The sequence below is a fragment of the Haemaphysalis longicornis genome, unplaced genomic scaffold (genome assembly GCF_048455015.1).
Source record: "Haemaphysalis longicornis isolate Haplotype H1 unplaced genomic scaffold, Haemaphysalis longicornis Haplotype H1 scaffold_8, whole genome shotgun sequence".
NCBI lineage: Eukaryota > Metazoa > Arthropoda > Arachnida > Ixodida > Ixodidae > Haemaphysalis > Haemaphysalis longicornis.
In genome coordinates this window covers 132069902-132097100 of record NW_027526445.1, presented here as the reverse complement: position 1 = coordinate 132097100, position 27199 = coordinate 132069902, and the positions used below count along the sequence as shown (strand labels likewise).

General features: G+C 50.3%; 2 protein-coding genes across 2 annotated transcripts in view; both read right to left on the bottom strand.

Annotated features, from left to right (window-relative positions):
• LOC144149390 (endoribonuclease Dicer-S-like) overlaps positions 1 to 27199 on the bottom strand; it is a 438166-nt gene that overhangs the window by 243766 nt on the left and 167201 nt on the right. The gene's annotated exons all lie outside the window — the stretch shown is intronic.
• Coq6 (ubiquinone biosynthesis protein COQ6, mitochondrial) overlaps positions 24853 to 27199 on the bottom strand; it is a 36153-nt gene continuing 33806 nt past the window's right edge. The window contains exon 14 of the mRNA XM_077681981.1: positions 24853 to 25069. The gene's annotated coding sequence lies outside the window, so the exon portion shown is untranslated. The remainder of the gene's footprint in view (positions 25070 to 27199) is intronic.

Sequence of the window (27199 nt, the reverse complement as noted above, 5' to 3'; positions counted from 1 at the left end):
AAGTCACGGTAAGTAATCATTCAAGAAAACAACAGCCTCATCGGCACTATTTGTCTTTTTTTTTTGGTATCGTTACTTCACATTTATTTTTGAAATTGCAACCAATCCGTCACCGTGCGCGTTTCCTAATTTCAAGCGAGGGCATCGCCATAATCATCATTGTTCCAGTAGTAGACCTGCAGAAGAAACGAGGAGGAAGACCGCAAGAACTATGCCCTGCTACGATCCGAATAGCGACACCTCGTCGGCGACGGGCTTGTCCGAGGACACCCACCAGATATTGTCCTTCTGGCACCACTACCAATCTCAACGAAACCTTCAGGGCGGCAGCGATGCGTCACGAAACAGCACAGCGGCCTTGGTGAGTGACTACCTGGCTGGTATACCATGCTCTGCAGGTTCAAACGACTCGGAAAACATCTCGGAGAGGGGTTTGTCATCGCTTTCCGAACAAGGCTTCCGTCAACGACTCCCGGATCACCCGGCAAAATGGTCGGCGGTGCTGGTCCTCGCACTGCTTGTACTAACAGCGTTCCTCGTCCTGGCGGCCGTGTCGCTGGGAGTCTACAACATCGAGCCGGCGTCCAATGTATCCGGAACTAATGCACAAGCCTACATCAAGCCACCAGCAGCCGACAGCAATAGCCCGAGCTTGATGGCGGCGCCTGCATTCGGAGAGCACCTTCCGCCTCAACAGCCTCTGGTCACAACACGATCGAGTCGACGCACGCGCTCGGAAACCACCGATACCGTAGCGCGGCTTGAGGCCACGACACAGGGTGAGGCAACACTGGTGCGAGACGAGTTCAGTACCGGCTACGGAGAGATAAGCAAAGCGAAAATCATTTGCGACTCTGTGTCCTACTCGTACTGCACTCGGTCTACTCCAAAGTTCTACTACGATCCCTGGGAAAAAGTGTGCACAGCGTCCAGCGGAAGCAACGCTGCACTGTGCTTGAGGGGCTCCAATAGGTTCCCGTCCAAGATGACGTGCGAGCGTAGCTGCGCCCTTAGCGAACGTCCATTGCCTGGATGCGCTGACGTAGCCACGTTCGCTAGCTGCACGCGGCCAGACTACCGGGGAAGCTCCCTGTGGTACTTCAACGGCCGCAGGTGCCGCCTCTGGGACTTTGCTGCGGGCAAGTGCCCCTCGCGCGCCGATGGGGCGGTCCTCTTCCGCACGTTAATACAATGCGAAAGGAAGTGCAGCAGCGGCGCGAGACAGGGCATGCCACCACGAATCCGGCGTCTGGCGTGCACAGTGCCCGTCTCAACTAGGTGCCGCCCGGACGAGCTCAAGTATACGTTCTTCGCAGTCAAGTCGGCCAGCCGCTACCGATGCCTACCCGTGTGGGCACCGGTTTGGTCCTGGCGTCAGTGCCTCTCCGGCGCCAACCAATTTTCAACGAGGGCCTCCTGCGAGAGTGTGTGCATCCGGAAACCACAGCACTCCCCTATCGACTACGACGGTGATGAAGAGCAATAAATCCTTGTCGTGACAGCGAATGCTATAAAAGTATTCCTCTGGTATTCCTCTGGTAAAAAGTAATGCGTTGGGCACAGAAAAAACATTCATCTGATACAAGTCAAGAACAACGAAAGAAATAGAAGGCAGTCGCTATGAGTATCAGGTTGAACAGGAGAGGGCTCAAAACGGCCCCTTGAGGCACTCCTTTTTCTATATCGTATACGTAGGAAGTTGAGCCTTCCGGAGTGCACATGAAGAGTTCTTGCCCCTCTAGGTAGCTTGATATTTACGCGTAAAGTTTATGTTAATGACCCCGTTAAACCAACGCGAATCGGACTGCACTACTCCTAGAAAGGCACCTCTCCAGACCTCCCCTTTGTGTCTCCGAGGCTAGTAACTACGTCGAAAAGATTCGACAGAATTAGGGGCAGTTCTCACTTTCCAGTATCAATTTCCCTTCGTGGTAGGCGCCTACGGACGGCAGAAACTTTGGAGCAGACGAACTGGACCACCTTTCATGAAATTCTCAACCAACCCGGCGAAAGACTTTTCTACTTTCATAACGCTCGTTCAGAAGGCCGCGATAGCCTCTAAACAGCCAATCAAACGCTCGGAGGACACACCTGCCTTGGACTGCTACCTGGCCAACCAGGGTAATCGAGCTAGACACTTGACTCATGAATACAGGCGACTATGGAAACGCCATTGCCACGTAGTTAAACTACAGCACAAATACAAACTGATTCAAGGATATCAGAAACAATTTGCTAATGAGCAGTGGGAAGAACTATGCTCAACATTAGGCAAAGAGCGCAAACTCTACAAGCTTTGCGAATCTACACAGGCATGGCAGAAAAGGTGTAACAACGTTTTTTCTTCTCGACGCTCACGTTCCACAGCACTCCGGAGATGTCGAACGGTACGCAACCCCGAACGTACCTGCCTACCATCGAACTAGTCCCGGACGACTCAGCCTTAGACGCCCCTTCTACTATGGCAGAGCTTCGCACCGCCATCCGACAAAGCAAGGTGACATTGTCCCTAGAGCATGGTGGACTCACGTGGCAGCACATTTAAATTTACCTCCAGGTGAAGGTATGCGAGCCAGCCGAAATGCACAGGCGCCACAAGCTTCTGGCCAGATATCTTGCACAGAAGTGTGCTGATCTGCACCGATAAGGAGGACATGGGCTTGTTTGCCAATTTGGTTGGTGCGAACGCCAGAGCCAGTGTCTCTACCATTTTAATCCTAAACAGTCATTGTGAGAAATGGTGGCATTTTTGATGGTTGATGTAATTTGCAATGTCGTTTTTGTGCTTCACGAGGTGTGCATTGATAGTTTTTTTTGCGTCCTTCTGTGGCTTTCTGCAGCTATAATTGATTATTGGCAGCTTCTAGCTATTGGTGGTTTTTCACTAGGAATTTAGTATATTTACTATAAGCTTTTTGCAGCTTCAGACAACTTTGCAGCTTTAGAATGGCACGGATAATCCATAACGCTTGTAGTTAGGGACGGTGCACATCTGGCCTTCTGGAAGCCGATTCTAATGGTACTTGTACTTGTTTTTTCAAGCCTGGAGCTGAGGTGTGCATGAAGGAAACTAAAATAAAATTTTTGTATTCTCTTCAGTTTGTCTGTGCATGGGCTCATGACATATTTGGAGGAGGAGGAGGAGGAATGCCTTTAATGAATGAAGAGAAGTCAGCCTGGCAGCGAGCTTGGCTTGCTACTCCACATGAACATGAGATGTGCGAAACTGAAGGGAAACGAAAACACAAAAACTCACACAGACACTACAAAAGCAAATAAGCACACAAACTGACAAATGCAGGATCACGCACACGGCGCACAAACAGTGAAGTTAAGGCACACATTCACAGAGTTTCGTTCAGGCCGGAGTCACGGAGAAATGACACCAAAGCCCGTGTACTGTCTTAACTGTTTACGTACAGTGGACAGCCCGAATACAGTGCATGGCCGGATCCAAAATACTGACTATTTGCTGCAACAGAATTGTTATGAATGCATTGTGCAACAGGTCATGACTGCAAGACGCCAGGAATACATAACACAGCATCAGGACTGCGACAAGACAGGCATGATTCTCGCAGTAGAGCATCAGAACTGTGACATACTACAGGACTACTACAGGACTACGAAAGGACTATGACATACTACAGGATCCCTACAGGACCACGACACACGATAAAATACCAAAACTGCTACAGGAATACAACAGACGACAAATGTCAGAATGACAACACGACAAGACGACTGTACGACAAGACACCTATACGACACGCAAAAATACGACAAACGACATACTACAGAAATTTTCCTGTTGTCATTTTCGACTGGGTTAATGGCGGTCACAGCCATAAAAATGAAAGCAAAATACAGATGATACAAGTGGCCTCCCACTTGGCCTTCTCTTACGTCTTCTTGCTTTCCTTGGCGGTTATGCGAACCTCGTCTTCGACAGGAAACGCGTACGGGAGAATTTTTATCTCTTTGACGAGCGACTTGTCCACCTCGTTAGCATGAAAGGTTGTTCATCCAATCCAACTGCAACCAAATCCAAATTTTATGTGGTCGTGTGGCTGGATTTGACGTTTCTATCACGCCGTGCTGGTCGCCAAGCGGCGTTCTGGTGCATTAGTGGCCTCTCCCGCCGACCTTGGACACTCGCTGTGGTTGTGCTACTGTTCTTGGCTCCTAGAACTCGGGTCCTTGCCTTACTCCTGAGTGAGGTAAGGGCGAACTCCCTTCAGAGCTGGGTCACACCACACCCGGGTGCAACTGCAGTGGTTGCCAACTAGCTTTGGCGGTCGTTAAACCAGTTTATGGGTGACGCTGAAGCTCCAGCTGCCACCGGTTATCGTCTCTGACACACTGCCAGAACTACAAATCTTGGAGACACACACTCGGACATACTGGAACACACTCGAACTACAAGTCTCGGTCCCACTGCCAGCTTGTCACGGCCAAAACCAGTGATCAAATGACAGAACTTTTAACTTCTTTGTTTTAAGTTAAGAGCACTGCAGCGGCTCGCCTAGTCGTCGTAGCTCGTGGCCCGATACCCGGGCCGACGACACGCGTACGTGGCCGCAGCAGTCAGAGCAACGACGGGCGAGCTCGTCACGGCCGGCAGCGTGCGGGCCAGGTCGGCGGAGCAGGCGGAGGAGTTGGCCACCGCGCTGGCCCTCTCGATCCCGGAGTGCACGACAGTACTGAGCGACTCCCGAGCGGCAGTCACCAACTTTGCAAGAAATCAAGTGTGCGCGAGTGCGGTGAGGGCGTGCGGGGCCCCAGACCCAATGCGCGCGCCGATAACGGTACGGTGGTTCCCGGCCCACATGGGCGCAGTGGGACCCGAGCCCAACCGGAACGAGGACGCGGACAGGGCGGCGAAAGCGCTGACAGGACGCCCAGCCGACCCGCGACCCGCTGTGCCTCGAACGACCGAAACCGGCAACGACGGAATCGACGACGACGACGATACGGAGGCGGAGGAGCCCGCCCCGGTGACCACGTACGGAGGGGTCCTGGAGTGGTACCGGGAGCGTCGCAGACGCTACCCGGGGCCGCACCCCGACCTCACCAGGCAGGAGGCGGTGCTCCTCCGCCAACTGCAAGTGAGAGCAACGTGGACTCCCGTGTGGGCCGTACACGCGAGCCCGGAGCTCTACGAAACCGATGTGTGTGCGGTGTGCGGGGCCGCGAGGGCCACCCTAGCCCACATGATGTGGAACTGCGACGTGAACCCTGACTCATCCGAGGCGCTCCCGCCTCCCCTCGCCCGTGCGGTGGGCGAAAGAGATCTGGACTCACAACGGGCCGCCGCGCAGTTTGCGCTGAGGGCGGTCCAACGCCAGCAAGCGCGGGTAGTTGCCCCCTCCTAAGAGGGGGATAGCTCCTGCAGCCGAAAAGCAGGCAAATAAAGATGTTACACCCCCCCCCCCCCCGTAGCTCGCTTTTTTCTTTATTGCCATACTTTAACACAACACCACAAACAAAACACTACAGTGCTAAAACTGCTAGCCAGCACTTGACTAACAGAGTAACGACTAAGACTGTTTCTTGTTTGTTTTCAAACACGGGCAACCATTCCGGAGGCTTGGGCTGAACGCTCTATCGCTAGTGAGCTGAACAGACTCAGAAAAGTACTCTTTGGACCTCTTAGCAGCGCTATCGCGATGGCGTATTGCCATGCGTGATTTATTTCCAAATTCCGTGCAGGGAAAGAAACATTACGAGGTCATATTGTACCCCGTCCTCGCTTGGAATGGGTAGAAACCTGATCCCGTAGGCATCCAGGGGAAGTCCTTTAATGTGCGCTGAAGCACATCCCAAAAAAGACCCCAACCCAACACTTCAAGAAAACATGTTCAACCGTCTCGGGTAAGAGTCAACCCCCCATGGAATGTGCAGACCTTTCTCTTTATTCGAGGTTTCCACTGGAAGGACGCCCACGTGGCGTTTGAAAAAGAACGACTTAACCCATGGCGGCACTGCCATTCTTTTCAACTCGTTTAAGTACGTCTTGTCCAGGCCCTGCGCAGTACATGGATGTGTACATCGGCACAGGCAAAACAATATCCGCAAGGTATGGTACAGTCTTTTTCTGCATCACGCTTGGCAAGTATTCCAGCGTGAAGTTGGCTCGTAAAAAACTTTGTTTCCAGTACCACCCCATGAAAATATCCCCTTGGTGAGCCAAAAGAAACAAACGCAGACAAAACAAATCCTGTAGCGTCCTAGCTTGGCACACAGTGCGCAAGAAAGGATCATTCACGTCACGCAGAAGGAAAAACGATTGAAAACTTGTCACAAAAACAAATGCGAGAGAGAGAAACCCCCGACGCGAACTCGCTTAAAGGAGCCATGAAGAGAAAATACAACTTCGTTGAATTTGAAAGAACTAGGATTCAGTATCTCACTCAGCTCCATTACAGCCACAATAGATGTTTTTTAACGAAAAAAAAGCAAGAAGTAGTTAAGAACTTTCAAATTTTGCGCCACAGTGACGTGTTATGAGCAAGAATGACGTCATACGGGCCAACAATAAAATACAATTTTCAGGGCGTTAACTGCGCGGTTGCATTCAAGAGATGCGGTAAAATGGAACAAGAGGCCCCATTACAGCCGTCCAGTCATGTGTCGTCGCGACAGGTCAGTTATGCGGCCGCCAATCGCACAAACAAGGTTCCGTGACGTCATAGAAAAGTTGCGGGAAATTGGCTAGGGGGTCGCGACTGCTTCACACATTTCCTTTAATATCTCCGTTATTTGTTCGAAGATTGCGATGATATCGGTATCATTGTTATCGGGGCTAAGCAGTCTTTCTAATAAACCCAACTTGTATTTTGTCTTCATGGCTCCTTTAAACAAGTTCATGCAGCTCGTTTGTTCCCACGTCAACCCCCATATAAACACTGCAGACACACGATTCAGAGCCTGTACGTTCTTGCCGACCAGTGAAGTATGTATACCTGAAGAACGCACCAGAGTTTGCTCATAAAGAACACGTTACATGCTGAAGCCCTGGCAAACATTGAAAGGCCAGTGCCTTTCCATTTCCCGGCCTTTTCTCGCAGTTTCCTGCCTGTGCCAATGAGGATCACTGTCGAGATAATTTTTAACGGCGCTTGCAAATACATCGCTGGCATCGTATGCGAGCTGATGCACTCAAACACACGTGGTGTAGTGTACCGGTGGCCATGCCAAAAACCAAATCATTTCTGCCGGTTTACGCCACTGCCACTGTACTTACAGTAAGCATTTAGCGAATTTACACCAATGCTTATACTGCTCCTATCAACACAAAAGAGAGCAATATCGTCCGCATGCGCCAAAACACGCACCTCGCATGACTCTAGTAGAAAACCATCGTGTCTTCGACTCTTAATAATGCTCTAACAAAAATCTTCTATGTAGACACAAAAACGTAACCGGAACAACGGGCAACCCTGGCGTACAGACCGTTGAACCGGGGTGGGTTTTCCAATGGTTTTGTTGGCAACGAGCTTAGTTGTACACCCTGTATACGCCGTGCGCACACCATCAAAAATAACAAACCCTACATTTACTTGCTCTAACATGTTTTAAAGAAGTTCGGGCGATGCCTGATCATACGTCTTTGCCACGTCAATTCATACCGCGTAATGCACAAAGCTCGACGACCGAAACCAGGCGGCGCAGTGAGAAAACGGACCCAAGTAGAGCCCGGCGTACCGTCGTAGAGGCGTCCCACAGAGGCCTCAAAAATCAAGCCGTTTATATAGTCATAACCGTTCCAGACTCGCGAACCGCTGGCGCTTGTCGTACACCTCCCCGTTATTTAGCAAAAAACAAAAACTGCAGGTACATTTGACGCAAACTCATACGTTATTAACCGGCAGCGCTCGCGTTCATTTAGTTAGGAACGCTCGTTGGGTTGGTTTTTTAAGCGCAAAAAAGTGGCTGTGCAAGAAAAATATGGCGCGTTCCAAACTGCGCGGTAAGGCACCAGCGGCGCCGGCGCGTGCGGGATGAAAAGCAGGAGCACCCATTTAAAACGCGACGAACCAACGCTGGGGGGACACAACTTACAAAATGATGTCCACAAACAAAAAATCCAATCCAACGGACCCGATTGAATTGTGGATAGCGACAGTGAAAAAGTTAATATGGCGCTCAGCCTTTTCTTTTCTTTCTTTTCTACCTTTTATTTCCTCCATGGCGCTCAGTTTCACTTTTGTTTATCCCTGTTGCCTGCAAAACGGTGTTTCAATCATCGAACGCAACTTAGCATTGATTTTAGAGAAAGCAAATTACTTTGTTAAACTGTTTCGCTTAAGAGACGTGTACGCTTATTCGAGTTTCCCTTGACGCGCGTCCGCTCTATGGGCTACTCTGAATACCTTTCTAAAATACCCACAGCAACTCTCGGATTGCACTCCGTAGGCCTAACATTTGATTTTGGGGTGCACGGCGCGAACCGGTACCCGCTGATTCATGTTTGCTCCGACTATGTCGAAACGTAGAAATTAGATTGACGCCGGCTTCTTAACGCGAGGGGCCCAGGTTCGATTCCAGCCATGGGAAGCGTTTTTTTACGGGCGAAGCACCGTAGGGGCGGGAGTTGTCGGCGTCTGCTGTTGTCTTTGTCGTGATCTCATGTAGTCACGGTACTAATAAAACACCGGGAAACTTGTTTTCCAACGGCTCGCGCTACACCGTAACGCCTATTGAAAGAAAATTGTATAATGGATAAAAACAGGTTAAAAATTAACATGATTTCAAGATTCGTGGAATGCTCCCTGTCCGCTTCAGCAATCGTCAAGCATAAGCAGAAGCTGTTTGTAGACAGTTTATAATTTGTGTTACACTCAAATACCAGCCGGCTATCGACGCTAGGCCTGATCGGGTCGGGTGGTCGGTCGAAGCAAGAAAAGCATACCTACCTGGTGCCGGTGCCTCTTTGATCATATCCTGCAGCATGAGCTGGTGGCGCTGGGGGAAGAAGCTTTCCTCAAGGGTTGGTCCTCTCGTTCCATAAAAGTAGCCAATAACACCGTGAAACGGTGTGTAGTTCCAGGTTAAGGTGTAACACATATTTCCCGTGAGCAAAGTAGCATGTTAAGATGCCACCGCGCATCATAGGCAGTTTGGCTGAACATGCCTCGAAGTATTGTCCTGGATATGAACTAATGGGTAGAAGCTGTTGTGACTTCTACGTTGTGACCTTGCGACGAGGACAAAGGTGTGAAGAGCCTTTGGTGCGGTCGACCTTGTTTTTTCTTGAACTTGTGTGTGGTTCGTTTCCTTTCTTCAAGAGCACGTTGTCTATATCGAGTATCCTGCCGACCCGTGTAGTAGCTAACTACAGCGGGTCCAATTAAGCTTTTACTAGATACAATGAATTCTCTTTCTGTAAAGACGAGCCCCCCGAGCGAGGCGCGGGCATTGCACTGCGCTCGCGTTGACCCCTGCCACTACCCGAAATTAGGCAGATGGCGCATGAAAATTGCTTAAATCTGGTTTAACGAAACAGAGGGCGCCACCTCCTCTGCAAGCGTGCAATTGCTCCTCTCACCGGCGCTTCTCCAGCGCCACATCAGCGCGTGGGCTGTGGCAAGAGAGATACTTACAATCTTTGAAAACACTTGTACACTGCATGTTTCGCCTCTCTGCAGGTTTCACGTTAGTGGAGACGGCCCGGGATTTTTTGCGTACACTTCACCCACGATCATTCATCATCATCGTCCGAGAAAGTTGGCTTTCCTGCAGGGCGTATTGACATACAGTGGCATCACAGAGGACAATAAAGGTGTGCTTTAAATAGGCGAAAATGTTGTTGCAATAGAAATGGAAAGCAGGATCACAAAACTTTCAATCGGTCTTTTGAACGGTATTCAAAGTTTTCTGGCGGGCATTAATCATTTCGCTCGAGTATTTCTGGCCTGAAAACCTGAGAATTGTACACGGCTATATTGACCACGTAATAAAAACATCGCAGATTCTTCAAAAGAGTGGACTAGATTGTGGCAGGGACCCTTCAAAACTGCGTCTTGACTGCCAATGGCGTGTTGTCGGCTTCTTACGTACAGGTAACTACAGAGTGTAGAACTTGAAGATGAATGTTCTCTCTTTCTCCACACTGAAGTCAGTACTAGCCTCCCAGTTTGCTCTTCGGAATGCTGTTTTGGCTGCGTCGCCTCAGAGGAAGAAAAACAACTTTAATAAGACTGGGAAGCACCCCAACATCACATACCACCAGGCCGACCTCCGGAAGAGCAAGACATTGCCGTAAAAATAGAGATCTGACCAGCTACTGGCATGAGTACATTCTGCATTTTTAGGACACCATCATCATCATTGTCGTTTAAAAGCTCCGATCAATGTTTCACCGTACCTACGGCGCAGAATGTTAGCGACGACTATACCATCATCGTCATCATCGTTCCAGTAGTAGACCCCGAGTAAACAGGGGGAGGAAGGCCGTTTAGACCATGCCGCGGTACAAGCCACACAGCGACAGCTCATCGGGGACGTCCTTGTCCGAGAACACCGACCAGATAGTGTCCTTCTGGCATCGGTACCTGTCCCACCGACGCCTTCGGGGTGGCAGTGATGCGTCGCCAAATAGCACAGCGGCCTTGGTGAGTGACTACCTGGCCGCTATACCATACTCGTCGAGTACCAACATCTCGGAGACCATCACAGAGGAGAGTTCCTCCCCGCGCTCGGAACACGTGCACAGTCGAAGCCTCCGGAGCGACCAAACGTCTTGGGCGTCGGCGCTGGGCCTCGCGCTGCTTGCTCTGACTGCTTCGCTCCTCCTCGCAGCCGTGTCGCTTACTGTCTACCACATCCAGCCCGCCTCCAGGGTGTTCGGATCTACTACAGAACGCGAGACCACGCCCCCCGAAGCTGATACCGGCAAGTCGATCTTGATAGCAGCCAGAGCATTCAAAACTGGACAGCGCGTTCCCCCCTTCTTGCCTTGGACCACAACTAGGACGTGTCGACGCACGCGCTCGGTAACCACGAAGGCCGTTGCGCGGCATGAAGTCACTACAAAGACCCTTACTCATTTTGAAGGTAATAGCGCACAGAAACGGGGACAAAGAAAGGAACACACGGACAAGCGCCTTACAATGGTGTCACGAGGCAGGTTCAGCACCGGTCGCGAAGAGGTTAGCGTAGCGGGGCTGATGTGTGGCGCCGTCTACTACTCGTATTGCACTCGGTCCACGCCTAAATTCTACTACGATCCTTGGGGGAAAACGTGCATGGCCTCTAGAGGAAGCAGTGCTGCCACGTGCCTCAAGGGCTCCAATAGGTTCCCGTCTAAAGCGCGCTGCGAGAGTACCTGCGTCCATAGCGAACGTGGTTCGCCTAGATGCACCGACGCAACAACGCTCTCCACCTGCACGCGGCCCGACTACCGGGGAACCTCCCTGTGGTACTTTAACGGCCGCAACTGCCGCCTGTGGCAATTTCCGTCAGGCAAGTGCCCCTCACGCGCCGACGGGGCGCTCCTCTTCCGTACGTTAATGCAGTGCGAAAAGAAGTGCGGCAGCGGGACAAGGCACGGCGTGCAACCAAGGCCTTCGCAGCTGGCGTGCAGAGTGCCCCGCCGAGTTAGGTGTCGCCCGCACGAACTCAAGTACACGTACTTCGCAATCAAGTCTGCCACCCGCACTCGGTGCCTACCGATATCTGCACCGGCTTTGGCCAGGCGCCGGTGCCTCTCGGGTGCCAACAGATTTGCAACGAGGGCGTCCTGCGAGAGGATGTGCGTCCGCAGAAGGCACCACTCTGCGGTCCAGCACGACGGCGATGGCGCCTAATAAATTCTTGTCGTATTACGAAACACTATTAAGATGTAAGTATTGTGCGTAGTTTATTCAGCTGTCCTCTGGGGTGCATCGTGCATCCATTTCGATCGTTCCTCTTCGCCTCGCCAAGGCGATGAAATACTGGCTGTTGTCATGTCGTCGCCTTCTATGCCTGCACCGGGAACAAAGTTTAAAAGGTTATGACCAATCTATACCGATGTGGAACATGCCTAACGGAGCATGCATTCTCGAAGTCCGTCAAGACACTGCCACAATAAAGGCAGTGGGAAGTATACCTGCCCGAGAAGCGTGGTTTCTCGAAGACCATTTCTTTCAACTCTTTTGCACAAATATAAATTACCCACCCCTATCGGGTTTCCTTTAGTTTACCGAGAATGAAAGGACACATGACTAGCGAAGCGATTAATGTCGGTCGCAATATTAGGTACGTACACAACAAAAATATTGATTCGAACGAGACATATTCTACTACATTCCGGCTTACCTGTACATGAACGTCTAAGCAGCGACATAAAAGCCCGTCTTAACCACCCATCGTGAACGCTACTTGCGAGCAATGGGTGAATCGGCTGACCAGCCTGCACATACCGGGCTACACTATGACGTCACTATAAACCAGGACCCAAACAGTGCCAGGGCATCCCAGACTAAAGTGCACCCCGCAGCGCTGGAGGCCCTGCCAACTAGCACCGAATGGTCGTTTCGATAGTCGGTCTTGTCCCTCTCTCGGTCTCTTCTACGTAGCTTTGATGAAATCCGGGCCTTGAAGAGGTACAATTTGAATTTTAATGCGAAAACATTTTAAGGCCCTGTCAGGGCCCTAAACAGCTCCTAAACAGCAACGAAACAGCTCCAAAAATGGCCGATGGCGCGAAGAGATCGAATAACAGTAAATTTACTCAAAAAATTTTGGGCGGGATCGGGATCGATCCCAGGGTCTTAGGAATGCGAATTGAGCACAGGTACGTTTCTTCTCTCTTTCTTTCTCTCCGCAAAAGCGCTACGGTTCCGGGGCTTTAGAAAATTATGTGGACCCAGTAAATGCGTTGCGGCCTTAGACTTAAAGACCGCCGACAACCAACACACGCTGTTGAAAGTTCAAGTGGTTTGACTTCACTTGGCTTCCTGTTAGGCCCAACGTTAAGGGAACCACACATGAACGTGTAAAATAGACATACTGGCGCAACGACGTAGCTCTGCGTGATCACGCGTAAAATGCGCGTACTCCGGCGTTCTCCACATACATTGCTACAAGCTTGTTACGCCCAAGTCAGAGTCTGCCAGACATCAACGCAAACTTCGGCAATGCTGTTGACGTTGACCTCTCTCAATTACGTTATCTGGCGGTCAGGTCACATAGCAAGCTAAGCTAACTGATAAATAAGCCAACTGAACTATTAATTATGTGATAAAACGCAAAGTTCTGAAGAACGCCCACGGCCCACCCAAACTACAGAGATATCAAGTGAAAAATACAGGATGGGCGAACTTTTGGGTCAGGTTCGAAAAACAACAAAAATGGCCGCACAGCAAAACAAAACTGCTAAGATGTCAAGTTAAAAAGCGTGGCAGGTGGTGTCTTTTGTTCAAAATCGAGGCGCCTGCCCCGCCTGACGTCATGTTTTTTTCTTTCTTCCTTCCTGAATCCACAGGCGGTTGTTGGCATGCGCGGTTTTGCTTTGACACGTGCGTGCAGGTAATCGCCTTTATCTGTGATTGTTAGAGATAAAAATGCGAATGTACAGCTAGAGTTGGCAAATGCACCATATTTTCCGGCAAGAACAAGCAAAAAGTACGAATTAACGCGATCTGCACAATGGGGCAGTTTGAATTAGGCGCCTTTAAATTACATTGAAAACGTAGCGAGCCAACAAAAATTTTTAATTTTTTTGAATTAACTGAAAGTTTGAATTGTCCGCGTTTGAATAAGCGCGACTCTACTGTATATGTTATTTTATGAGTGAGTGCGAGAGGGAAAGAGGTTCCCAGCTTGCACCACATATGTATCGCAGGGATTATTGTATGAGTATTGACATTTGTTTTATTTCAGTGAAAATGTAGTTAAACCGGTTGCCACAAGTCTGGGTCCGGGGTAGTAGCCACACTGCGCGGTGCATTGGAGTACGCTGGGATTACCCGGACGTTGCGGCACTTATGTGGTCACTCACGCTCTGCGGCGTCGTCGGGCGACTTAAAATCAGTGGCGTATGTCGGCGCCGGCGCACATCGTTGCGCGAGTACTGCGATTTTGCGCGTGCATGTGGTTTCGCCTTAAGGCTGATGTAGTCAAAACAACCGACCCATTCAGGTGGATTTGCCAGTGAGACAAGGACAGCTGCTGTCAACGACTCCCGGCTACTTTACCAATTAACCAAGTAACATTCTCACGTACCCACCTAGTAAATAGTCAAGCGACGATGACAACTGTCGTCAGAAGCGTTCCCACAATTCCCCAATTTCCATCTGGCTGCGATGTCAACTTAAACAAGCCAACAATCTGTGGCGATGACGGCTGCCGTCAGGGGCTTACAGACCACCAAATCGCAACCGATGAAACGCAAAAAGGCCTATTGGAAATTGAAAAGTAGTCTACAAAAGACGATTAAAGCTTCTTAGGGAGGTCTCAGCCAAGAAGTTATTTATGCAAGCTGTCCTGAAGACGTCTTGTCTATTGCGAAGCTATAAACATCTATTGCGACGCACATAGCCGTCTATTTGGGTGCTCGCAAGACGTCTACAAAACTTCTTGCAGGACGTCTCAGCAATTTCTTGTTGACGTTTAAATAACTTCTTTTCAAGCAGATTCAAGAACTTTTCAAGTGCTTTCAAGGACTTCTTGCAAAAACCATTTATCTATGTTTACTCAGGGCTTCCTCAGCGGTACCCGCTACATGCTTTCTCCAGGCTAGCTAGCCTCCAATATTGCTAAGAGCTGTCCTCACAATTGACACACCAGGGTTCTGCTTCTGGAACGCTCACTTCAACTGCCGTTGCTCTTCAAATAAATATCTGTGCATGAACTGACACGCAGTTTTAAAGATAAGTGATCGGAGAAGGGGTGGTCGTTGTGAGTGTTCTGGAAGCATAGAGAGAGAGAGAGAGAGAGAGAGAGAGAGAGAGAGAGAGAGAGAGAGAGAGAGAGAGAGAGAGAGAGAGAGAGAGAGAGAGAGAGAAGGCTCTTTATTGAAAAAGCAGAGTTTTGCCAGCGTTTGCAATCGCCTACATGATTTTCTGCAAGGGATCGGAGACGTAAGGAAGAACAGGCCCTAGAAAGAGGTGGGCAGAAAGAAAAAAACACTGGCGTGGCTTAAACGTGCTTGGCGGGCATTTTGTAGATTGCGTCACAGAATTCACAATTTTGAAATTTGACCAATGTCCTCCAAATACGAAAACAAACTTTTTATAGCCTGACGCTGCTTTGAAGGACAAGTCCACGGTCCTAGGATAGTCTTCAAAATTAACGGCCCTTGATCTAGGCATTCAATGTCTTCAACAAAAGGGGATCTTGGTGCCAAGTAGACCACACATGCCAATAAAATATGCTCAACGGTTTCTACAGAAGAACAGTTATCGCTGTACGGGTTGGTCGTCAGTCCGAGGCGAAAAAGGTAACTGTTGGTGTAAGCCGAGTTCAGTCGTAGGGGATAATATGATGTCTCTAGGCTACGAGGGAGCTGTCTTGGAAGTCTTGATTTCAATTCATGGTCAATCGCGCGCAAAAAGACTTCGTTATTCGGTTTGTTGCGCCATAGCCGGTTTCTTTTAGTTAGTGCAAAGTGATGCGCCATGGCAGAATCCTCTGTTTTTGTAAAGAACACTTCACGGTATTTCCTGTGGTTGAGGCCCTTACGGGCCGCTTCATCACCTTTTAGATGCAGAGCATCTCATTCACTCGCCTTGTCCCTCCGGCGTCGTCGGCGTTGTCCGCCCCTCCCCATTCTCCTCGCCGCGCCAGCTGCGCTCTCCGCCGCTCACCCCCTCTCCTCTCCGATAGCGAACACTCTCTCGCGAGGGGCATTGGATTGGATTCGATTGGATTGGCTTGGATTAAAGTGGATTGTGTTGCGTCATAGCCGCGGCAGACGCGCTGGGGCCGGCGCATGTGCAGTACTCTCACTTCCGCGGTTTCCTCTCCTTCGGGCGCGCTGCGCATATAACCGGTGTGCCGTTCTCCGGCGAAGCCACATCCACGCTTGGCTCAAACACCTACAGTCCACGCCGCTTTACAAGTACGCCAACGTAGTCATCGACTGGGTCCGGCTTACGCAGTCCCCTCAACGTTATGCGCGCTATAAAACGCGGTCCCTTCGCCGCTCCGCCTATGCGTCGCATCTACACAGGGGTTCCCGCGAGGGGAGGTGGGAGTTTTTTTTTTTTTTTTTTTTTCAATCATACCACACTGACCAGGTGTATCCATTGCCATTCTATACTGTGTCCAGCAATGCAAGCGAGGTGGTGAAGGTAGGAGACATCGGAGGATGGTGGGGGGAAGACCTGCTCCCCCTTGACAAAACTTGCAGAGCTGCCTTGGAGTCTGTAAAGATCCTCCACTGATGCGGCTTGTGGCGGAGGAAGTAAATTAAGTCGGCTAACCTCCAGCTGCTCGAGCTCTGGATTTGCCAAAGCAATTGGCAGTATGCCCTGTATATATTTCGAAACCAGCCCAAACAAATAATATGCCTTCACATTTCCCTCCTTGGAACGTTAGTCTCACAAATACAGTGTCGCATCCCTAGAATTTGCCCCAAAAAGACAATGCCCCATATTGAAATCGTGCTAGAATACATGTATGAAATGCATTCGGCTAGAACTCACATATTTACGGATGGATCGTCATCCCCGCAAAGCCCTTCATCTGGAATGTACGTCCCACTTACGGGTGAATTGTTTCATTTCGTCTGGAGTGACCAACGTCATCTACAGCGGCTGAATTCTAGAAGCAACTGGTGGGCATGTCAATTGTTGACAGCTGACAACAATAATTAAAGGGGTACTGACACAAAATTTTGAAGGCGAGATAACTTCGGAGGTAGATTGGTGTGAACACATATACATCATCTGCAAAATATCAGCGGCGAATACAGAACATATTTAAAATCAATTTTAAAGTGTGCGAAACGCAAACGAGCAGCCAGCAGAGGACCACGCGCAATCGACATCCCGTGGATATTGTGTAAATAAACCAGCTTCCTCCATGAAATAAACAACATCCAAATACGTCACGAGTTTGAGTTTGCCGCTTCCGCACTGCCGGCATTTTTCAACGGCTGGGCCGGCTCGCCGCTCCAATCGGAGGGCCGGAGGGCGGAGCTTCTGCTCTCGAGAACGAACGATCCGATCGCTGGCGGCGGAGGCGCCGTCATTTCGCCGGCTCATCGCGCAGCTGGCCGCGAGTTCTACAGTTCTACAGCGATTCCAGGCACTCTGTTGGATGCGAAAACGCGCCGGAGACACGTAAAGAGCCGCACGGTCGCTGTGCAGGCGGCGGCCACGGCCGCGAAGTGGCCCAGGCCGGCGCAGGTAGCTCGAGTGATAGCTTGTACCGCTGCCAAGTCCCAACCATGGCAGCTTATATGAGAAAGGAGTTAGTGATGCGATGGCGGGTTGCATTAAAAGAGCGGCAATCGAATATCCGCCGCAGTGCTAAGCCGAACACATCTGTAGGCGGACCTGTAGGCAGACCGGCCGGCTGCTCCCAGCGCGCGTCTTGCCACCCACTGTCTCGAGCGTCGCGAGTCGTTCTATAGCCGCGGTAATGTTTGCACTCACAGCGCCTGCGTCACGTCCACGGTCGCTTTTTAATTAAGCGGCTCACGAGATCAGTACGTGGGGGCATTCGCAGAAACTGCCGGCGATGCGGATTCGACAGTGCTACGGCAGCTCTGCTGTAACGTTGCCATTAGTGTTTGGGCTGATGCTGACGCGTGCTTGCGTCAGCCCACTCACTGACTGTTGCTTCTAGGAGGAGTAGCGCATGCGCCGCGAGAGCAGAAGCAAGAATGCAGGAGAAGCGCAAGCAGGTGGTAGGAGAAAAGTGGGGAGAGTAACGCGCAGCTGTTGGAGAGCGGGAAGGAGAGTTGCGCATGCGTAGTGTGAGTGCGGACGCCGACGCCGCGGGACATACCCCCGAGCAAGAGACGCTCCGCATCTAAAACTGGCAAAAACGCTGTGAAGTGAGAAAATGCCGAGCGCTCGTGAGCGGATGCCACGCGGCGACTTCCGAGTTCCTGGCTCGTGCAGTGGCTTTAGCAAAAAGAACTGGCAAAAACGCCGAGAAGCGAGAAAATCCCGAGTGCTCGTGAGCGGGTGCCTCGTGGCGACTCCGAGACCCTGGCTCGTGCAGTGGCTTTAGCAAAAAAACTGGCAAATACGCTGAGAAGCGAGAAAATGCCGAGTGCTCGTGAGCGGGTGCTTCGTGGCGACTCCGAGTCCCTGGCTCAAGCAGAGACATTAGAAAAAAAACTGGCAAAAACGCTGAGAAGCGAGCAAATGCCAAGCCCTCGTGAGCGGGTGCCTCGCGGCGACCGCCGGGTCCCTGGCTCGTGCAGTGGCTTTAGCAAAAAAAACTGGCAAATACGCTGAGAAGCAAGAAAATGCCGTGCGCTCGTGAGTGGGTGCCTCACGGCGACCCCCCGAGTCCTTGGCTCGTGCAGTGGCTTTAGCAAAAAAACTGGCAAATACGCTGAGAAGCAAGAAAATGCCGTGGGCTCGTGAGCAGGCGCCTCGCAACAACCCCCGCGTCCTTGGCTCGTGCAGTGGCTTTAGCAAAAAGAACTGGCAAAAACGCCGAGAAGCGAGAAAATGCCGAGTGCTCGTGAACGGGTGCCTCGAGGCGACTCCGAGTTCCTGGCTCGTGCAGTGGCTTCAGCAAAAAAACTGGCAAATACGCTGAGAAGCAAGAAAATGCCGTGCGCTCGTGAGCGGGTGCCTCACGGCGACCCCCCGAGTCCTTGGCTCGTGCAGTGGCTTTAGCAAAAAAACTGGCAAATACGCTGAGAAGCAAGAAAATGCCGTGGGCTCGTGAGCAGGTGCTTCGCAACAACCCCCGCGTCCTTGGCTCGTGCAGTGGCTTTAGCAAAATTCCTCCGCATTTCCCCGAGGGGGAGAATGTGAAAGTGCGAATGCACGGTTGTCGGCCCGCTTGCGGCGCTTGCGCTCGGCCCCCGCAGCCCACCGCCTCGCCGCCTTATCTTCCATCTCTTCCATCGGGTTTGTAGTATCACGTGTACACCACGCAGTTATCAAGCCGCTATAACGCCGCTGAGTCGCCAACGCACGCCGCTGACGACGTAGTTGGAATGCGTTAAAGATATAAAGTGCGTCACTAACACTGATATCAGCGTCGCGTCCATGGCTTGGTCGGTAGAGCGTCGCGCTGCGGCCGCAAAGTCCTCGGATCGAAACCTGGCGCCGGATGCTGTTTCTTTTTTAAATATAGAGGAGCACTGCGGACGCCGCCGCCGCCGCCGGCGGCGGTGGATGGTTTGGGGTCGCTTATAAAGTGCATTCGCACTTAAAAGAACTGGCAAAAACGCCGAGAAGCGAGAAAATGCCGAGTGCTCGTGAACGGGTGCCTCGAGGCGACTCCGAGTCCCTGGCTCGTGCAGTGGCTTCAGCAAAAAAACTGGCAAATACGCTGAGAAGCAAGAAAATGCCGTGGGCTCGTGAGCAGGTGCCTCGCAACAACCCCCGCGTCCTTGGCTCGTGCAGTGGCTTTAGCAAAAAGAACTGGCAAAAACGCCGAGAAGCGAGAAAATGCCGAGTGCTCGTGAACGGGTGCCTTGAGGCGACTCCGAGTCCCTGGCTCGTGCAGTGGCTTCAGCAAAAAACTGGCAAATACGCTGAAAAGCGAGAAAATGCCGAGTGCTCGTGAGCGGGTACTTCGTGGCGACTCCGAGTCCCTGGCTCAAGCAGAGACTTTAGAAAAAAAAAAAACTGGCAAAAACGCTGAGAAGCGAGAAAATGCCAAGCCCTCGTGAGCGGGTGCCTCGCGGCGACCGCCGGGTCCCTGGCTCGTGCAGTGGCTTTAGCAAAAAAAACTGGCAAATACGCTGAGAAGCAAGAAAATGCCGTGCGCTCGTGAGCGGATGCCTCGCGGCGACCCCCCGAGTCCTTGGCTCGTGCAGTGGCTTTAGCAAAAAAACTGGCAAATACGCTGAGAAGCAAGAAAATGCCGTGGGCTCGTGAGCAGGTGCCTCGCAACAACCCCCGCGTCCTTGGCTCGTGCAGTGGCTTTAGCAAAAAAACTGGCAAATACGCTGAGAAGCGAGAAAATGCCGAGTGCTCGTGAGCGGGTGCTTCGTGGCGACTCCGAGTCCCTGGCTCAAGCAGAGACTTTAGAAAAAAAAACTGGCAAAAACGCTGAGAAGCGAGAAAATGCCAAGCCCTCGTGAGCGGGTGCCTCGCGGCGACCGCCGGGTCCCTGGCTCGTGCAGTGGCTTTAGCAAAAAAACTGGCAAATACGCTGAGAAGCAAGAAAATGCCGTGCGCTCGTGAGCGGGTGCCTCGCGGCGACCCCCCGAGTCCTTGGCTCGTGCAGTGGCTTTAGCAAAAAAACTGGTAAATACGCTGAGAAGCAAGAAAATGCCGTGGGCTCGTGAGCAGGTGCCTCGCAACAACCCCCGCGTCCTTGGCTCGTGCAGTGGCTTTAGCAAAAAAACTGGCAAATACGCTGAGAAGGGAGAAAATGCCGAGTGCTCGTGAGCGGGTGCTTCGTGGCGACTCCGAGTCCCTGGCTCAAGCAGAGACTTTAGAAAAAAAAAACTGGCAAAAACGCTGAGAAGCGAGAAAATGCCAAGCCCTCGTGAGCGGGTGCCTCGCGGCGACCGCCGGGTCCCTGGCTCGTGCAGTGGCTTTAGCAAAAAAAAAAACTGGCAAATACGCTGAGAAGCAAGAAAATGCCGTGCGCTCGTGAGCGGGTGCCTCGCGGCGACCCCCAGAGTCCTTGGCTCGTGCAGTGGCTTTAGCAAAAAAACTGGCAAATACGCTGAGAAGCGAGAAAATGCCGAGTGCTCGTGAGCGGGTGCTTCGTGGCGACTTCGAGTCCCTGGCTCAAGCAGAGACTTTAGAAAAAAAAACTGGCAAAAACGCTGAGAAGCGAGAAAATTCCAGTATAACATAGCGCCATCTACTTATTCGCTTTTTAACAATCCCACCTGAGCCACGAGTTCTGACTCCAGTGGTCGGGTTTTGAGTGACAGCAGTTTAAAGGTTTCAGTTTCAGTTTATTCAGTTTCAGTTTATTATTCGTTCAAAATAACAAAGTTCACAGTCAGTAGTATGCAGACGAGGGTCCCAAAGTCGGGCGACTGCAACGGGACCCTCATATAATGTATTTCCTTATATCAATTATACGTGCTTTTTTCGCAAATAAAGGTAATTTTTTATCTTTTGGGTGCAATGATGAACGGGGATCACATATTGCCATGTCTAAATATGTTCTGTATCGTGCCGCAAGTATTAGGCTTACAGGTGTACAGGTGAACGGTATAGCACTTCGCGCAAATCACCTCGACCCGCAAATGTCAGTGCCATGGCCACAGTTCTGGCATCGACAATGGGCTCTCGTGTCTCAGTTGTAAGCACTTTCCCGTCCCCTGATCAAGATTGCCTTCATTGTCGTTTCACGTAGGGTCGTCTCATGTGGTCGTCACATATGAGCGTCGGTGTCATGCGCCTCGTCTCAAATTATCTACCTTGTCTTCTCATTGCCTTTCTACGCAAGCTGTCTGACCACTCCTGCATACAGTGCCGGATTAGGAAACTTTGGGGCCCGGGGCTACTGCATCCTTGGGGCCCTAATGATGATGATGATGATGATGATGATTCCGCTTTAATATGCCAAACTTTTCGAAGCCCTTGTTATGCTCTCTCATCAGTGGTAAATTATACACAATTTTGCGCTTTCCGGAAACTAATTTCTTAGCTTGACGTCTAGTATTGTAGAACCGATTTTATAAGGCGTAAAAGTTAGCATGGTTAGCAAGCGCCATGTCGGCCTGCACACGCCATGGTACAGAAGAGTATTTTCTTGCAAGAAGCATATTTTATTAAGCCTGTAAGGTTTTAGTTCTATTGTAAAGTTCTCCACCTGCATATATGGGAGGGCGCAACGTCCGCGCAGGCAGCTGTCACTCACAGACATCTGCCAAACAGTTAGCCGCCATGGCTTACGGGCCAAAATCCCGCGCAGACGAGAAAGCACGCGGCGGTTAGAACGCGCGCCGCCTTTGAAGGAGGTTGGGGGCAACGTTTACGTTGGTTGGGGGGGGGGGGGGCTGAGACGTGTCGCGCAACGCAAGCTTCCTATCGCAGCACGATTAGCACAAAGACGATAAGCAGAAAAATGTCGCTTTTTGGGCTGGGGAGTGGTTCGCTTCGTGCGTGGGTTTGGGCATGGCCGTCGAACTTTCAGCGGCGATGAACTCCTGTTGCGCAGCTGTGATGGTCAGTCGACAAGCTGTTACACATTAACGGGTCCCCTTTGGGTTGGAGGGCGACAGGTGAGCACGGGAGATGGCATCAGACAACAGTTTACTAGGGATAAAATGTCTGATTGATTGATTGATTGATTGTGGGGGTTTAACGCGCCGACGCAACGCAGGCGATGAGGCGCGCCGTAGTGGAGGGCTCCGGATTATTTTGACCACCTGGGGATCTTTAACGTGCGCCGAAATCTCGTACACACGGGCGTTTTTGCTTTTCGCCTCCATCAGAAAAGCGGCTGCCGCGGCCGGGAATCGAACCCGCGAACAAGAAAATACTATGTGCTCGTGAGCGGGGGTCGCCGTCCTTGGCTCGTCGTCAAGCAGTACTGCGCATGTGAAAAAAAAAAAAAAAAATGCACCACCTTCTCGCGAGGGAACCCTGAGTTGATGCGAAGCATCTCGGAGTTCCGTCATTTTCTGTTATTTGAATGCCCAATTTCGTGAACGTTTCGGAACCTCCGAGATGCTTCGCATCAACTCAGGGTTCCCTCGCGGGAAGGTGGTTTCATTTATTATATAGAGCAGATGGAGTGGAGAGGAGGAGATGAGAGAGGAGACGCGCATGCGCGCTTATAGCACAGCTGCGGTGATGAGCAGCACGCACGCTATCGCACAGCTGGCGTGGAGAGGGGGACAGCGCGCGCGCTATCGCACAGCTGGCGTGGAGAGAATGAGAGGAGGAGGAGGAGCGCACGCGCTATCGCACAGCTGGTGGGGAGAGGGGGAGAGGTGCGGACGGACGACAGAGCCGAGAGCAAGAGATGCTTTGCATCTAAAAATCTCTGGCGCTAAATGCTAAAGCTGAAAAGACACCCTCCTTGGCAGAGGTCACCACAGACACCGCGTTCTCTGGAAGCCATTATGGATAACTGGAGGCATGACTATAAGTGTGTCAATTATTCCTGAGACCACTTGCAAATCCCGTTACCGCTGCCTAGAGCCAATGTCGAAGAGCTGGTGGAAGTCTACAATGCTGAGAATGACTGCATTCCCCACTCGCCGCAGAGAAGACAGCGACCTCTTGGATGCATATCACGACGATTACTAGCACCGCAACTACGCAAACAAACAATGATAGTGTAACTTTACTGTGTGTCCGGCAATGCTCACCCACTTGAATGCTTCAGCATTCAAGTCTTCGCGTGAGTGCAAGCTTCCCTGAATTTTTTAAAAAATCTTGCAGCAGTTGACCAACATTTTGGTCAACACTATCTAGTAACTCCCGATCTATTGCAGGAATGTTGAAAAAAAGCAATACTGTAACTGTGCGCTTGGGTGACTCTATCATTACACTGAGTTTCATTAACTTGTCATAATCAGCAAGTTCACAGTGAAGTCGTGAGTGTTATAAATTGCCGCCTGCTGTCAATGCATGCCCATCTACAAAGGAAGTACGGTAGCAGAAAACGGCTGTAACTCTTGTTTTATCGAAACGATCTCGAAACAAATTAAATGAGAATTAGCCGCTAAGATGACTCTGACACTATGCCGAGTTTCATCTACTTTTAAAAATTACACAGTTCACACTGAAGTTGTAAATGTAGACATCTTGTGTGCAGTCAAGACATGGGCCTCTACAGGAGGGATACGGACATCCCCATGTTTTCCTCCAGAATAAAACTGTAGTTCTTCCAAATTTCATTCAGCTAATTAACTACAGAATATGGTCAATTGCAAATAACAAACAAACGCGCGTTTTGTTTTGTACACTCTTTGGACTCTTGGACTGCGCCCATCTTCTTTGGTCATTCCTCTTCACAGAGTGGAGGGGCACTGAATATAAAGTGTAAGGTCATGACCCATCCAAATTCGAAAGCACTGAAGTGCTTTCTAAAATGAAGGAGTTTTGGGTAAATGTTGCTCATTCGGGCGTCCAGAGTTATACCTATGTCACACCGCAAATCTACTGTCCTTCAACGCAAATGACACAAATGACAATCGGTTCGGCCGTGTGGATCTGCACAGCAAATTTGTAAATGTAATTCTATAATGATTGTGGTGGCTATAAGGAAACTCTCCTAATTGCAATGTATTGTGTAAAGGCAACCAAAACGTTTTAACATTTTACTTTTTTCAACAAAACGCCTTGTTTTTTTTTTAATGAAAAACATGCAGGTCTTTTTTATGCAACAAGCCGACAGAAGAAAATAACTAATTCGTATCTGGGTAGCACCAAACATGGCGGAGCTTTGCAAAGGTGTTTGCTTTTTTTAAAGCAAGGGAACATGCAAGAAGAAATATTTATTTACTAGTAGGGTTTAGACACATGGCTCTGCAATTTATTAGTAAATTGAAGCCTTCTATGCTGCACTGATGGCGTTGACGTCCGAGTAAAACACACTGCAGAAAATCCAACCTTACACAATTGGTTTCAAGAAGGGTACATCAATCATACACTGCATAGCATAACAATGGGATATCTTTGCACACCTAGTCGACTTGTCATAACACGCAAGATATAGTTGGCAGCACACACAGTTAAGGATGATGACGATGAAAAAATACATGTGCGGTTTGGGCTGTTCCCAGCAAAAAAGAGCCAGGTCTCGTCAAGGGCTGTCCATGGCACTTTTTTTTTTAAAACCCTGTGCCCACACCTTTTATTTCGCATATGGAAACAGGTGGTTTCATTTCCAGTAGTTTATTGCCGGTAACAAAACAGTTTTAGTACAGCAGCTCCGTTCCCTCCACAAACAAGTACCACCTTTGTTGCGGGGTTCTTTGATGGAGATCTTTGCCAGTACAGCACTCTACCCCGTCTCCCTGAAACAAAAAAACCACAAATGTAGCTACCTCCTGATGTCTTTCTCTCTTGGTTTGTCCTTGTCTAGGTGAACTGTTAACCCCTCTTACGATGCAGTACTAACTAGCCCGCCCAAGCCATCCCTAGTCGTCCCTTTCATCACAACCACCATGAAGAAACTATTGAAAAAAAATTTCATATTTCGGGGTTTAACCCACTGCTCTTGAAAGACAGTGAGGATAAGCAGGCCGTGGAACTGGATGACATGCTTTTGTCCCGCGTAATTTGCAATTCGAAAAAACAAAAAAGGGGGAAAGGAAGTACGGGTGTGCAAATACTCGAATATAAATCGAATACATACCGTATTTACTCGCATAATCCTCGCACTTTTTTTTCGGAAAAGTCAATGCGAAGTTAGGGGTGCGAGAATTATGCGGGGAAAAAAAAAAATCCGGAGCACAGGGTTGCCAATTTGCCTTCTGCCAATCCCGCTAAATGTAGCGGTCGTTTTTTGTATATGTCAGCTCAATGTTGCCAACAGCAGCTATTTCTTTTTATTTTATTATTTACAACATAAACAGTCTCCCGTCGATCAGCGATCACGAAATTGCCGCCTCTGCTTTCTGGCGCGCGCCCTATCTCGTCGTCGTCATGTGCGTGCCCTATTCCAGTAACGCACGTTGAAGTCGGTGACGCCGAAGTGCCTGCCTGCGGCACGGTTGCCGTGTTCGATCGCATACTTTCGCTTTCAATTTGAAAGCGGCAGTGTAGCTGGCGTTCCTCCCCATGGCGAAGCAGCACCAAGCTTAAAACAATTAGATCAAAAAGTTCTCAAAACGGCAGCGAGCCATCCACCACTGACGCGAGTGACTCACTGACTGCTGCCGCTCAATGGCGGGACCACGACGGCGACACGACGACACGACCGCGGGCTGCGCGAACACCGTCTTGTTGCGCGCACGCGAAACATGCGCGAAACCGGCTCAAGGACAGTGTGAGTAGCGTTTTAGGGCGCCTGTTAGGGAGTAGCCATGCAGGTTGTTAGGGCGCCTGGATGGCCTTGGAGACACAGCGCTCTCCGCCGAACGGAGGCGGCGGGGTAGGGCGCGCGTTGGAGAGCGCGTGCACCATGCGGGTTTCGCGAGCAGGCAACTTTCGCCGCTGCAAAGTTGGGGGTGCGAGGATTATGCGAGGAACCAAAAAATCCAAGTTTTGGTGGCTCACATTAGGGGTGCGAGGATTACGCGAGTGCGAGGATTACGCGAGTAAATATGGTAGTACCTCTGCGAATATTTCGATTCGCGAATCGAATTCCCACTATTCGGTTTTTCAAATAGTCGAGTGGAGTTTCCAAACGTTCCCTGGCTTTGCGAAAGTGAGAGATGTCGGCGCACGCTAACACACTGCTGTTACACCGTCTGCTTGGCAAGTTTCATCCAAATCATGCTTTCAACGAATGTGCCTTGCAAAGGCTGTAAATTTTAACCCGCTGCACGGAGTAATCTGTGATTGTGTCGACTCAATATGTACTTTTTTTCGAGCCGTCGCCATCGAGTATGGCCACCATTTTGAATTGAGCGACCGGATGTTTACATGTTAGGACAGCTTCTGGTAAAGTTCGCCACCGTTTTGACAACGCTTCCGTTATATTAAAATCAAAAGCAGTTCTGGCTGTTTTTACTGCAGTTGGTGTATGGTTACTGTGAGTTTACTTGTTTTTTAGACCACAGTGGATAGAGCAGGCTTGTCCGCGGCGACTGTGGCGTCAGCTTTCCTTCTGCTATGTATTATTCACGCTTCACGCAGCTGATGTGCTTCCGAAATACTGCCTCATCGCAGTTCATGATTGTGGTTGTGCTTTTTTTTTCGCATCCTATTTATTGCTCATGCCTTCAAAGTGCTCGCTTCTGAATTACGAGAAGCTGTATAGTTGTTGCATATGATTGCAGTACAGCAACAGCAAGCCTTTTTCTTTTTCTTTTTTTCTAAATGCGTATCGTGCCCACTCTGGATTCCTTGAGCACCACCAATGCGAAATGGAAAGTGCATTTTCCAGGTTGAAAAAGAACATCATGTCTCCTGAACATGCGAATTAGCTTCTGCTTTTGCACAAAAATCTGTAAAAAAAATCGAGGCCTGTAAAAACAAAA